The following is a 13,883-nucleotide window of genomic DNA, read 5'->3' as shown; positions in this document are numbered from 1 at the left end:
TACGGGAATGAGCCTGCAAAAGTAGTCCGTTTGCCAAACGTCTGAAAATTCTTCAAAATATTAAAATTAAGGGTTATAAAAAAACTTTATTTTTCTCTTTTTAGTTTTTGAATTAACGTTTTAGGTCGCGGGATCCACTACCTATCTTTGGTGACCTGACAAATGTTCTAACCAAACTAGAATAACAACAAAGAGTTGTTTCCCCCACGAGGAATCGAACCCACGACCTCCGTATGGGAGCCGAACGCTCTAATAGCTACGCCATAGAAGCAGTGGCCCGCAATATTTCTACAGATTCTCATATGATACGGTTAGTACTTAAAAAGCAAACTTATCAGCTTTTGCACTGAACGACTTCAGGTCTTCTGTCACATTAGTTCAGCAATAGCGTTATACACAAATATCTGATTATTTTATATTTTGAATTATATTTGAAATTTGAGGTTTGCCATCGATTCTGCCATCGGATGTCTTCACTTGTTTTCAATGGGACCTCTTCAGAAATGTACTCTTTGGAATAAAAAAAGAATTTCGAAAATAGGTCCATAATTGACCTCCTCCTCCTCCTTTTCTAAAGTCGATTAAAAATTACAGTCAATGTATCTTTCCCACCTATTCCTAGCTTTTCACAAAAAGAGAGTCTAGTTGATTGTGAACTTTTAGTGGATTAAAATTCCAGTAAAAAGGCTCAAAAACGTATTGTTTTTCAGCTCAATTATAAATTTTATGACCTCGTTAAATAATCCAAAAAAAAACCTATGTGATATAAAATAGTATCAGGTGATGGTAAGATACGACAAATCCCTGTTCCTCTGAGAATAACTTTCCGAAGCTATCACGTCCTTTCTTAATACAATTTAGCAATAAAAATAAAACATAACAGACCGCAAAAGGAAGGGACTTATAAATTTCGGTTCTCACAGATAAATATCCCCAAGAAAAATACCCTTTGCGTACTTTTATTTTCCCTGGTGGCCTAAAATATATCCTAGACCGATAAAACTATATATATTACTCGGTGGTTTTCACTTGGAAGGGTCACCATTGGTTTGATATATTTTTTTCTTTTATCTTTAACATAATCCTCTATTTTGTATTTGATTATTTTGCATATTACTATTGTAGACACCTTGAGGCATGTCAAATTTTACATCATGGAATAACGGTCTACAAAGTACCCAGAAATATAATCCCAGATATTGGGACACGGGCGGGGTGCCAGCAGCGACAACTAGAACACGATAACGAATAGCTGGCAACCCCGAGACGTTTATCTGGGATGTTATTGAAGGGTATTTCGATCATTCAGTAGCCGACCATCGTTTGGTTAAGACGTACCACAATCGACTGCCCAAGCTTCGTCTCCAGGTAACACCGCTGCCATCCGTTTTATCTATTTTGTATTTTCCACATTTTTTATATTACTCCTATAAATAACGGTCACATAATGTAAAACACACTGTTTCATTTCGTTTTACCTCCATTCACCGAGCCATATCAATTACCCTAAACTATCTTCTATATATTTTCCTTTACGTATGTTATGTGTAACATTCTATTGTTAGATTTTTATTTGATAAAATAATCTACTATATAAAAGTAAACAAAAATTCTGTTACAGTTTTTAGAGTTTCTTCTTACAAATAATATAAACATATTGTAACTTTATATTGATAATTCTATATTTTGTTATTTAATTTTCTTTAAATTAATAACATTTTACATTAAATATAATTAGTACAATTTCAATTTACATATTAATTTAAATTAAAGTAGTTTTATACTTAAGATAAAGTTAAAAATAACGCTTATACACTTCTTCACTTCTTCAACAACTTCATGTCGTTTGATTCGTTTCAATATTCGAATTTCCTGCGTGTATTGCTTCCATCTTGCTGTGATTTAGCAGCCTTATTTCACATATTAATGCGAAATCTTGGATTGCTTCATAAATCCATTTAATTTCGAGGTCATTGTGCAGTTTCGTTGGTTATGTAGCGATAAGCATTGATAATTAATCGTAGAACTTTGTTTTGGCAGGGTTGAAGCTATTTAATATACATATATACCAGGTCTTGCTACCTAAATGATACACAATATATTCTAAGATTATTATGACAACGAATATTCTAACAAATAATTAACTTAATGGTAGGCAAACCAAATGGTGGGTTTAGACATATGAGGTTCATTAAAATATACAAAAATATCTAGTAAAATTTCACTGTATATAATGTGGGATTAACATATAACCGGTCAATCTAAAGGTCCCCGACCTACCATAGTAAAACACATTTTTTGGCAAAATTAGTTTTTTTTATTCAACATAATTTCCTTCAAAGGTGATACACTGATTATAGCGACCCTCCAACTTTTCGATGCCATTTTTGTAGTACGATTAGTCCGTTGCTTCAAAATACGCCTCAGTTTTGGCAATTAGCTCTTTATTCGACGAAAATTTCTTCCCAGCATTCTTTTGAGATCTGAGAACACGAAATAGTCGCTGGGCACCAGATCTAGAGAATTCAGTGGATGAGGACGCAATTCGAAATCCAATTTAACGATTGTACACTAACATGTGACAAGGTGCATTCTCTTGGTGAAGCAAATTCAGAAGTGAAGAAAATTTCTTTTTCTTCAAATTCGGCCGTTTTTCGCCGATTTCGTCCATCAAAATGTCCAATAACACTATGTAGTAGTCTCTGTTGATGGTCCTTCCTTTTTCAAGCTATTCAGTAAAAATTATTCCATGCGCATCCCAAAATACAGACCTCATTAACTTGCCAGCCGACTGTTGCGTTTTCCCACGCTTTGGAGCGGGTTCATCGTGTTCAGTTAACTCGGATGACTGTCGATTATACCTCGGTGTGAAATGATGGAGAGCCATGTTTCATCCATTGTCACATATATACGCAAAAACTCGGGTTTATTACGCTTGATCATCTTCAAACACTTCTTCGAATCATCAACTCGTCGTTTTTTAAAATTTAGCTCGGGCTGCACCCACTTTACACAGAGCTTTCTCATACCCAAATATTCGTGAATAATATGACGTACACGTTGAGTTGATATCTTCAGAGTGTCTGCCATTTCATTCAATTTCAATTTACGGTTATTCAAAATCATTTTGTGGATTTTTTTAATGTTTTCATCGATAACAAACTTTTTTGGACGTCCACAGCATTTACCGTCTTCGGTGCTCATCTCACCACGTTTAAACTTAGCACAATCCTTAATGGTTGATTTTCCTGGGGCAGTGTCCAGAAACTCAGCATCAAGCGTTTTTGTGCGAAAAGTTGCTTCACTTAAAATGCTATAATTCACAAACTAATGATCCGACAGCTGCCCAATTTATACTCGCATCTTTTGAGTATTAGGGCTAACTAAATAAAATATGGATTTAATTCTAGTAGCACCATCTATGTGTCAGGCCGGATACTTGTCAATGGACCTGTTATACTTATTAAACATTATATTCTCTTAACGAATCTCGCCACAGGGATGTACAGGTCGTCGAAATAGCACGGCTTCTACCCATTTCTGTGATAGACCTCTACAGAATGGTTTTCCAAATTTCGGTAACCCCAGATTCCTACAGCAGTATACTGCTAAGAAACTGAGCTAATACAATCCGCCTTTGCTGGCCGTTCACCCTGAAGTGCAAGCCTCTATGTAAATTCCAGCAGACCATGCTTCACAGCAACTTCAGTAAGACTTTGGTAGCATTATTAAATAGTTTATGTCTTTGAGCACCTTCAAACTACTTTTTGTGGTCTTAAAGCTTCAGCTGCGATACTTCTGCCCAAATTCCACTTAACTGCATCAAAAATGCATTGAGTAATTTTGGAGCGATTACCAATCTAACGTCTGTCATCTTCTTCTGATAATTAATTTGAGCCGGGTTATTGGCATTTCGTATGTAATGCAAATAAACTCTAGTTCTTAAAGAGAGCCACTAAAGTACAATTTAATAGCGCTAAATCGTCTCATTACCTACAAATTTATAAGAACTTATGTACGTTTAACATTTAAATTATTAAACAGTCTATTTTAAAATAAAAACAAAAGTCATCGGAAATATCTGGCAACAAAGAGAAACAAACGACTGGGTATAAATCTTAACGGATGGCTTTTACTAATATATTTCACGAAGAAAAATACCCATTGCGTTATTCTATATTCTTCGCTGATGCTAAAATATATCCCCAGCAGATACACTATATATTTCCGTTTGGTCTTTTTAAGACAGGTTCGTTACTTTTCCCCTTTATTTTTCCTGTTGGGTTACTTTTTTTTTGGTTATTAACCTAGAAACTTTGAAATTTGATTTAAAATTACCTTAAAAATAGCAAATTTGTTTAAAAAACAAAATGAAACGTATGAGCTATATGACACTGAAATGTTGAGATTGTCAAAAAAAATTATTTTAACTTAACATTATATATATATATATATATATATATATATATATATATATATATATATATATATATATATATATGAATCTGGCGTCTCTTCAACTCATTATTCTTTCTTGGAGTGACAATCTGGAAGGGCGTAAAAATATTATTTAAATATATACAAATAAATATAAAAATATATAATAAATATTCATCTACGTCCATCACAACTTCATTCGACGTCCCTCGGGAATACCCCGTGAATTCAAAGCACAATTACCAGAGTTTATAATCTAAGGGCACCAAAGTTAGAATAAGGTTGCTGTGAACTAACATAATCAGTCTACTGAAAATTGAACAATAGATTGCAGCTCACGGTGAAGGGCTACCAAAGGCGAATTTCAGTAGTTCAGTTTCTCAGCATTTCATGCCGGGTATATCATAGAAAATTGGGTAAAAACTGTGATATTCAGAAGATCTTGGAGGCTGAATACAAATCAGCACCCCTTTTTTTAAATTGATTCTTGTTTTCGAAAGATTTAAGAAATTGAAAAAAAAAATGAGCGTTGAGTTATTAAGAAAACAATGTTGCAAATGGAAATACAATTTATTTTCTCTTTTATTTGCGTAAATTAATGCACAAAGAGGAGTTTGTTTATTTAAATGAATAATTAATAATACAAAATATAATACAAAACTTAAAATTAAACAGTTTTCTTAAATATAAATAACTATAATTGTTTCGCGACACAAAGTTAGAACTGTGCCTTTTGTACTGCTTGGGATTCTATATAAATTATATACTTATCTTTAGTTTTTTTTTTGATTTTATCACTGTGTGTTGGTAATTATCAGCATTGGTCCCTAAACCCACAAGAAAAAAGTTTCATTCAGTCTCTCACTATGAGAATCACTGTTCAAGTCACTTACCAAATTATTAATTTCTAATCTATATAATTCTTGTTAACGATCCACAATCCGTCAGTTTATTTTTCTGTCTGTCTCATGGGGTTTAATCAAAGCAAAGGTGTTATTACGGACAACGCTCCTTTCTACAGTGTATATTTTTCAGGCTTGTTTCTAAAGAAAGTAAATTATATAAAACACAAAGTTTAATTTATATTTAACACAGTAATACAGCTCCAGGAATCATATATCTGCAATGAATTACTAAAAACATTATAAGTAACAAAACCTATATTATTTTAAATTAATTTTTTTCAATCAACTTTCGTTGTTTTTACACTAGTCGTTAGCGGTTGGCCAAGAGTGGCCCAATGTTTGATTTTGAAATATTTATAGTTCGGTTGGATAAACAAATTGAAATAATACATATAATCTATTCAAAGTTTTTTTAGTAATGCGTCATGGGTATTTGTAAGGTCGAAACATTGCAATGTTGCCGCATCATCTTTGAATAGACTATTCTTACCTTTATTATATGCTTTTGAATAAGGTAATATTTTAAAAACAATGTCTTAGACTTCCATTAGACCTCTTTGTAGGTATATGTATGCCATTTAAATCCTATATTTCCTAACAGTATACGAAAGGGTAACTTACATGTCTCCAAGAGCTGCCTATCGCTAAATTTTCTATGGATACTTCCCAGACTAACAATTTCTCTTATCTCTTAAATATTTGTGGTAAATATTATTTATATGGAACAAACCACTCACTGTTTTTATATATTTCATAAATTTTACCACGAATAGAGCCAATATCAAGGTGGTCGCGATTCGTCACCTGCTTTGTCTTGTGCCGCTCTTAGTATTCGCCAGCTCTCAATGCTCATATTAACTGTTTCAACTTAATATTTCAGAATAAATAATTGCTTCTCTAAAACATTTTACTAGCAAAAAGTGGCCACCATTATCTCGTTCCTGTTCTAAGTAACTGATTAAGAGACGTAATCGATTCCTGATTCCGCCTATTTAATTGGCTTTGGCAATTTTAATAAGAATTATCACACGTTTTATAAAAGCGAGTTTTATTTATTTAGTTTTCTCGATATTTGTCTAAAACAATAACAAAACCAACCGAGGAAATCACAATTGTTATTATTTATTAAGTCTTTATTTAATTTTTCTATTTGTTAATGCCTATTTAGCATATTCTATTTATTATTTTCCATTTATTATTCTTAATTTATCTATTTTTTACTTTTATTTTTATTATTCCCTATTCATTATCTTATTCTCCATCATTCTTAGATTATGGAAAATCAAAGATAATAGTTTTATGGTTGCAATTGTAGATATGGATTATATCTATTTTATAAACCAGAAACTAACACCAAAGTGGCCAGAGCTACTGATGGTAAACGCCACCGAAAGTGGTTTCTGCTGGCTCTTGGTCGCGGCGTATCTAGCGTGTGGCCTTTGGCTTTCTGCCTTGTACGCATTGCACGTTCATCATAGCTGATGCTGGAGAAGTGAGTGCGTCATAGCAACAGTACTATTCATTTATTTATTTGAGTTTTTAGCTTAATCTTAGCGAGGCCTACTAACCCTAATGGAAGGATCTCGTGCGTCTGCATCCCTTAATCTCATTGCACGTCCATTATTGTTAGTGTTGGGATATAAGCTAGTACGTCGTTACGTTATTTTCCCTTCGTACCGTGTGCACATGTCATACTTCAACTTTTTAATTAGAGTAAGGCTAATTAGTAAAATGAGAAGGAAAATTCCGCTCCCAAAATTTTACGATTTTACAATCTAAATTTGGCAATACATTTGAGGGTACTGATGACGTGCATTGGCTGTTTAATTCAAAGGACTATATATGCTTTTGGTCATTTTTTAGGAGGGGTGTATTATATAGCGTTCTATTCTATAGATATGGCTCTAGCTGTTATGCTAAATCAATTTTTACTGCGTTTTAAAACAGTAATAAGAAACATTAAAAAAATTAGGACAGAATTAGTTTCCAACAATATTCCTTTATGACTACCGTTTTCGTAGTGTATTGGTCGTAGGAATAAATATCTAAGTTTTATTGCAAATGGAATCTGTTGGTCCACGTACGAATATAGAAATATTCGGGATACGAGCACGTTGTTATTATAGATGGCCACGTTATTTATTTTTAATACACAGAAGCCATATTGCCCCTAGAAGCTCGATATCTACCGCCAAACGTCCTAAATATAATATTTTGACAAATAGACGATTAAAGTCGGGACGCTGCCAAATTTACAGAAGGCAAAATCATGTTTGTTCTCTGTTTTATTGGGGATTTTCGATTTGGATCAGGTCGATATGTGTGTTATGGGATTGAATATTGGCATAGAACATACGTTTCCACAAATATTAATAGGTAAAGAATTATCATGCACTATTTCGTAACAGATCTTAATTTATTGTAGTTAATAATAATGAGAAAAGTCCATCAATGAGTCCATAGTCTTATTAATAAAAGAACTTTTTGACAAAATTGTTCTTCGTTCATCAAGGTAATATTTTGTGGAAATAAAATCCGAATCAGAAGATATCCAAACTTGAGCTGTGAATATTATAGCTAATACTGGTAGCCATTTTATATAGCCCACCAAACCCCAGCATCAGATTTGGAATATATCAACAATTTTTCATTCAACAAACACTAGGAACTCGATTTATTATAGGCGGTGACTACAGTACTAATCATACATTAACCATTTGTTAAAGGCTATTCATGCATATGGTTGTGAACCTATTATAACAGGTTTTATACATAATTAAAGTCATTTCCAGCAATTATATGCAAGTTAAAGAAAACCTAGAAGTAAATTCAGACCGTTCACTGAATGTACTGACTTAAAGCGTGTACATCATTCCAAAGCCAAGTAATTCGTGTCCGGTTAATAGAAAAACTGAATGGATAGATTTTGGAATAGAATTAGAAGAAAAATATCAATGTTGGAGACCGGATATAGATTGAGAAAGAATTAGATTTTGAGATGGAGAAGTCAATCAAATATATTCGATGCTCAGCGTAGCAAAAACCCAGAAATCAGACAGAAACTGAAAGGTAACAAATGCTATTAAGAAATACGAAGAAAGAAGAGAAAAAGTAGGACCAGGAAGAAAATGCATTTTCCAGGCCTCAGTTAGATAAAATTAAGCTGAATAATCCTAGATACCAACTGAGACATGATACGGAAATATCTTGGCATGACCCTTGATGTTAAACACAGGTAGAAGGCAGAAATTAAAAGAAACTTGCAGAACTCAAACTTTTACTAAACTAAGCCTTTAATTTACCAACAAGTCTTGAAACCAGTGTGGACTTATGATGTTCAACTCTGGGGTTATACAAGAGATATATATATATGTTTGGGACTCTTATAGACAAAGAGTCCCAAACAAGATACTTAATAATGTCAGGACAATATTGGAGTTTCTGGTACCGCTAATATTGCCGTATCCATCAGCAAAGGTAGCAGTTGTGGTGTATAATGTTGTCGGGAGAAGACTATAATGGATAATAAAATTAATATGGTTAAAATAAGTTAATCTTGAAGTAATGGTTGCAAAATATTCCACCTGCGAGTTGTAATATTCTTCCATGCAGATGGAAGAATGTAACTAACTTCCGTAGCTATCTTTTTAACACCACAAAATATACATAATACTAATCTAAAAATATTTACTATTTTAAACTAAAATAATGTATTCTTTCACGTATGTGTTTGTTAATATCATTATTGACTATTAAATTACGTAAAATATATATTTTCTTAATTATTCTTTATAGTTCCACAATCTAAAAATCTATAAAATCCTATTTTAATTAATTAATCTTATTCTAAAGCAAAGCTTATTCTAAAGTTTATATATGTCCAATAATCAGATCGGATGGTGTTAGATGTTTTACACACTTCACTGTCACTTCACATATTTAGCTGATTAGCGAGTACATTGGGATGCACTTACTTCTTCCAAGTTAGGCGTCGATCTAGATGCATTCGAAGATATTTAGCATCATCTATTTGCGGGAGTTGACAACTATTGATATAAACTTGCGGACAGATTCTTCTACGGAGCGTAAAACTTATGTAACTGGATTATGTCTCGTTGGCTTTTATACCCTTTTTACAATCTTTTCCTTGTCACATTTGTATTTGATTTAGGTGTGTTTGTAAGTTAATTGACGCTATTCTTTAATTTAACCTGCAATTCCGTATGTCATACCTTATCAAAAGCCTGAGATATATCTGGGAATGCAACTGAACAATATCTTCTGACATTTAAGTCGATATTTATTTTGTTAACAAGTCTACGTACTTGTTCTATTGTTCCATGCCTATTGCGAAACCCAAATTGTTCTATAAAGGTGTTTTTTCTCTATTATGCAATTGAGACTCTTTATGCAATACAGTTTCTCAAACACGTTTGAGATTATCGGTAGTATGTTAAACTTATAGGCCGTGAGTAAAATATAAATAACGATTAAACATAACATTATCAAAATTATAAATTTTAATTATATTATTTGTCTTTAAATCGACACCAAAATGACTTAATTTTAGAATCAATTATCGCTACGTTATCGACAATCCATTCACTTTATTGCATCTTGAATTATCTGTGAATGGTGGACGTAAATTTCGAATATTACTATTAGAGACGAAGCCGATATGATTATACGGATTCCATATTGCCATACGTTCGATTTTTGGCCCATTGCCGTAAATAAAACGAAATATAGCATTGTGGAATCATATTGGAACACATCCAAATCTCCAACCATATAACCCTATATGTTCGACGTCCAATTAAAATATATTTGATCTTAACTTAGAATCCATTTTTTCTTTGTAACTACTATTTGCTGCAATTTTATTACAGATTTCATTAAAATCACCTCGTGCAGAATTAATTCCTTTAATATATGATGCTATAAGTTAAAAAACTATGGTGGAGTGAATAACAGTGCTGATAACGAGAATCTATCATTCCGAGATTGATTATAATTTATATATATATTCAGTCTTCTTCTTTTTCTTCTTCTACGTCTACCTTTACGTGTATGAATTTTATTTCTTTTAACGATTAACTCAAGAACATACTGTAATTCTGTAACAATGATTCTTCACTGTTGTTAAGAAGATTATTTTACATCGCATTTTATTCTTGATGTTCCTCAGTTCCAGATGATGGTTAAAAAGATAGTAATACTAAGAACATTCTACATCTCCTATCGCTGTTATTTATAGAATAGAACAGAATGAGAATAGCCAAAGTTGGCTATTCTCAAGTAAGTTTTCTTTTCATAAAAATTCTATTTGGTCTTTACATTTTTTTTTTTGTTTTAAATGAAAAATTATATCGGCTCAATGGTGACCGCGATTCTCTATGCAACTTTCGGCTCTATCTAAGGCATGACATCCTGCAATATCAGAAGCAATTCTTCAATTCGTGACGAATATTCTCTTTAAGATGTTGAATCGTTTGGGACTTATTCATATAAACTTTTGATTTTTAAAAACCGCATAACAAAAATCTGGTGCTGTTAAATCCAGAGATCTGGATCCGAAAATTCGCGAAATAAAATTCGCGGCATTCAATAATTAAATCTTTAAAACTACGTAACGGATTTTGATGCGGTTTTTTTCAATAGATAGAGTGATTCAAGAGGAAGGTTTGTATGTATAATACATGCATAATATACTAAGCCAACATTGCTAATTTTAGAGGTTTCTAACGTGATGTCGTAAATTAACCTATTTTTTTAAGCTTATTTAGCAATTAGCAAAAACGCTGCCTAACCCTACGAGTTAGATCAAATTAATGTACTACAGTATTGTACACCATAAAAAGGTCTACAAAAAAGTCTAGGGATAACCCACATTAACCATTTTTATTGTTTACTTTTTACGTGAGAAAATGGCTTATTTACGAAGCTATTTTAAGCAATACGGCATTAATCCTTATCGAATTAAGTACCTTAAATACAGTGTGCAATTAATATAGATCAATATGGTTCCTTACAGCATGTAAATTAAACAAATATTTTCGGAGATATTACAAATTTAAAATTTGCGTTTAAAAATGTGTAATGTAATAAAAATTGTATGAATTTAGATATTCCAAAGATAGCAGGAAATCTTCATAGTAAGTATAGGGGAAGAGGAATTGTTTTACTCCAAATTTAATGCGTGCAGGCCAAGGGCAGTAATGAATGAACCAAAAATACTGGATCGATTTTAATCATGTTTTCATTGAGTGACATAGGCATATATATTTTATGCCCGTGCAAAGTCGGAGCGGGCCGCTATGTTTTTATATACAACGTTCATATTTTTTCTGTAGTGTATTTAATTTAGTATCAGCATTGCACCCGTGCGAAGCCGGGGCGGGTCGCTAGTATTTACACATAATAAAATTTGGACGTCTACACAACACAATAGTTAAAGCGAAATTGAGCTAAAAGTCGTATAACCAAGATATCGCGCAATCAAATTGGTATCGGGACCACTACAGGTTCTATGTGAGAGGAATATCGGGTTGTACCACTTCATTTGAAACATAATAAGGAGCATCAACAATGACACGCAACACTTTATTTTGTAACCGTTGTATCATGGATATATTAGACTTGCTAGCGGTTCCCCATAGTTGGATTCTTTATGACCAAATAGGCTTGAGTATAGATTTATACAATAATATCTCTCTACAGGGTAGTATTATTTTAAATAAATAAATTTGTGATTCTTTATTACAGTCATCTAACCGATTTTAGCCCAAGCTGTATTTTTATATTAACAAAAAACTGTGAAACAACTCACCTCACTGAATTTTTTCAATAATAAAACACAATAAAAAACAATTCTTGAGCCATTTCTCTCGGATACAAAGCCGGCTTCCTACTTCGTTCGGAATTAGTTTTGTAAAAGCATTTTTATGTTTTGCGTTATGTCGATATAAAGTTAGAATAGAGTTTAAAGTTCGCCCTAGTGCTTAGTGCTTTCCAAGTGCCGGTATGCGGTTTTATTGCCTTTTTATGACCGCCAGTGGCAACGGTACGGCAGATCTGGATACATTAAGAAGATATTTTCGCATCGTTAATTCTATTGAAGGACCGAAAATGTCGGATATTCCGTTTAGTTCTGTTGAGGGCGGCGCGCGATATCGTCGAGATGTGATCGCTCAACACTTCAAGCAATAAGTTACACAGTAACAATTTAATATTCGAGTTAATAAAAGTTCAGGTTACGGGTTTAACTGGGTATAAAATCGAGGTTTTAAGAGTTGTGTTGTTTATCATCATTTAACTGGTAATCATTTCAAAGAATCAGACGCTATTTTAATTAGTAAAAGTTTAAGCGAAATGTATGATCTCATTATTTATATATCACTTTGTCTTTGGTATAAAACAAAATTCTAATCAAAATTAAATAATGAAACAAAAATAATGTTATTAAATATAATTTATATATTTTACCATAACAGTAGATATAATGCATATATTATCAAAGGACTTAAACAACAGTTAATTATACAGTCACCATAGTTTATAGTTTAGGGTTGTGTTATTACACTGAATTATTTTCAGAACTACCTATGTTATTTCCTAGAGGCCTAATCCACCTAATTAACAAGTGTATATTCAGTAGTGCATTTTACTTTCATTACAGATCATATTTACCAATCTTATTATATTGCCTATCATATTTGCCTTTTTATATTTAATCCCTGTGAAAAGACATGAAAATTCTGAAATTCATCTTCATAATTGTATGGAATTTGCATTACTGGGGTCAACTAATATTAGGGTTCATGTAGATTCTGCGTATTGGATAAATACACAGGGAGATAATGAAAATGTATCAAAGAATATGTATGTAAATTATAAATTGCATTATATCTTGTGGATCATTTGAATTGGCTCGTCGCATATATGATGAGAGTGATACTTCCCGAAATCAGGGAACATTTAGTGAACTTATAAATTTTTTGGCTGAACTAAGTGCAACTCTTAAGTGAGCACCTAAAGAATGCTTCACTATTTAAAGGCATCTCAAAATGAATACAGAACGATTTCTTTCAGTGTATGCTTGAAGTTTGTCATGGACAAGAAATTGATGAAATAAATAATTTTATTGAAAATGTTTTTTAGCGGGTTGCTGCCGCGCTAAATAAAAATTTATAGAAAATTGTCTGTCTGGAAAGTATATATCAAAGAGTTAAGGACATGCAGCTTTTTGAGGGATGTAAGACATCCTTTCATACACTCTCACAGGGCATAGGTTTTAAATGGTGTAAAGATAACACTCGGAGAGGTTTAATGGAACTTAGAGACATTGCCATAAAAAGAATTCTATTTTGAAGGCATACAATAAGTATCTTGATGAAACTTGAATATTTTAAAATGGTTCATTGGCACTCTTGGCAAGACAGTAACAAAAAAAGTGTGAAGACAACAAAAATTGACGGAAAAAGGTAAAAGTTACAATAACATTCGATTAAGATTTGTTGGTCATTGGATTTATTAATAATT

At 32.4% G+C, this 13,883-nt stretch overlaps 1 long non-coding RNA gene across 2 annotated transcripts; it reads left to right on the top strand.

The window, feature by feature from the left end:
- The first annotated feature begins 170 nt into the window (after positions 1-170).
- Positions 171-13,630, top strand: LOC143205214 (uncharacterized). Of its 2 annotated transcripts, none has more exons than XR_013007779.1 (2): positions 171-310; positions 1,126-1,380. It is a non-coding gene; the product is annotated as an uncharacterized LOC143205214 (long non-coding RNA). The 2 variants fall into 2 exon arrangements; XR_013007780.1 differs by lacking the exon at positions 1,126-1,380 and adding an exon at positions 13,503-13,630 and having other exon boundaries at positions 182-310.
- Positions 13,631-13,883: the final 253 nt, after the last annotated feature.

This window comes from Rhynchophorus ferrugineus, unplaced genomic scaffold, assembly GCF_030347505.1.
Source record: "Rhynchophorus ferrugineus isolate W39M unplaced genomic scaffold, kcgeb_rfMv2 rfM11, whole genome shotgun sequence".
NCBI lineage: Eukaryota > Metazoa > Arthropoda > Insecta > Coleoptera > Curculionidae > Rhynchophorus > Rhynchophorus ferrugineus.
Note: the sequence above shows the minus strand (reverse complement) of the source record. Positions and strands in the feature narration are given on the sequence as shown.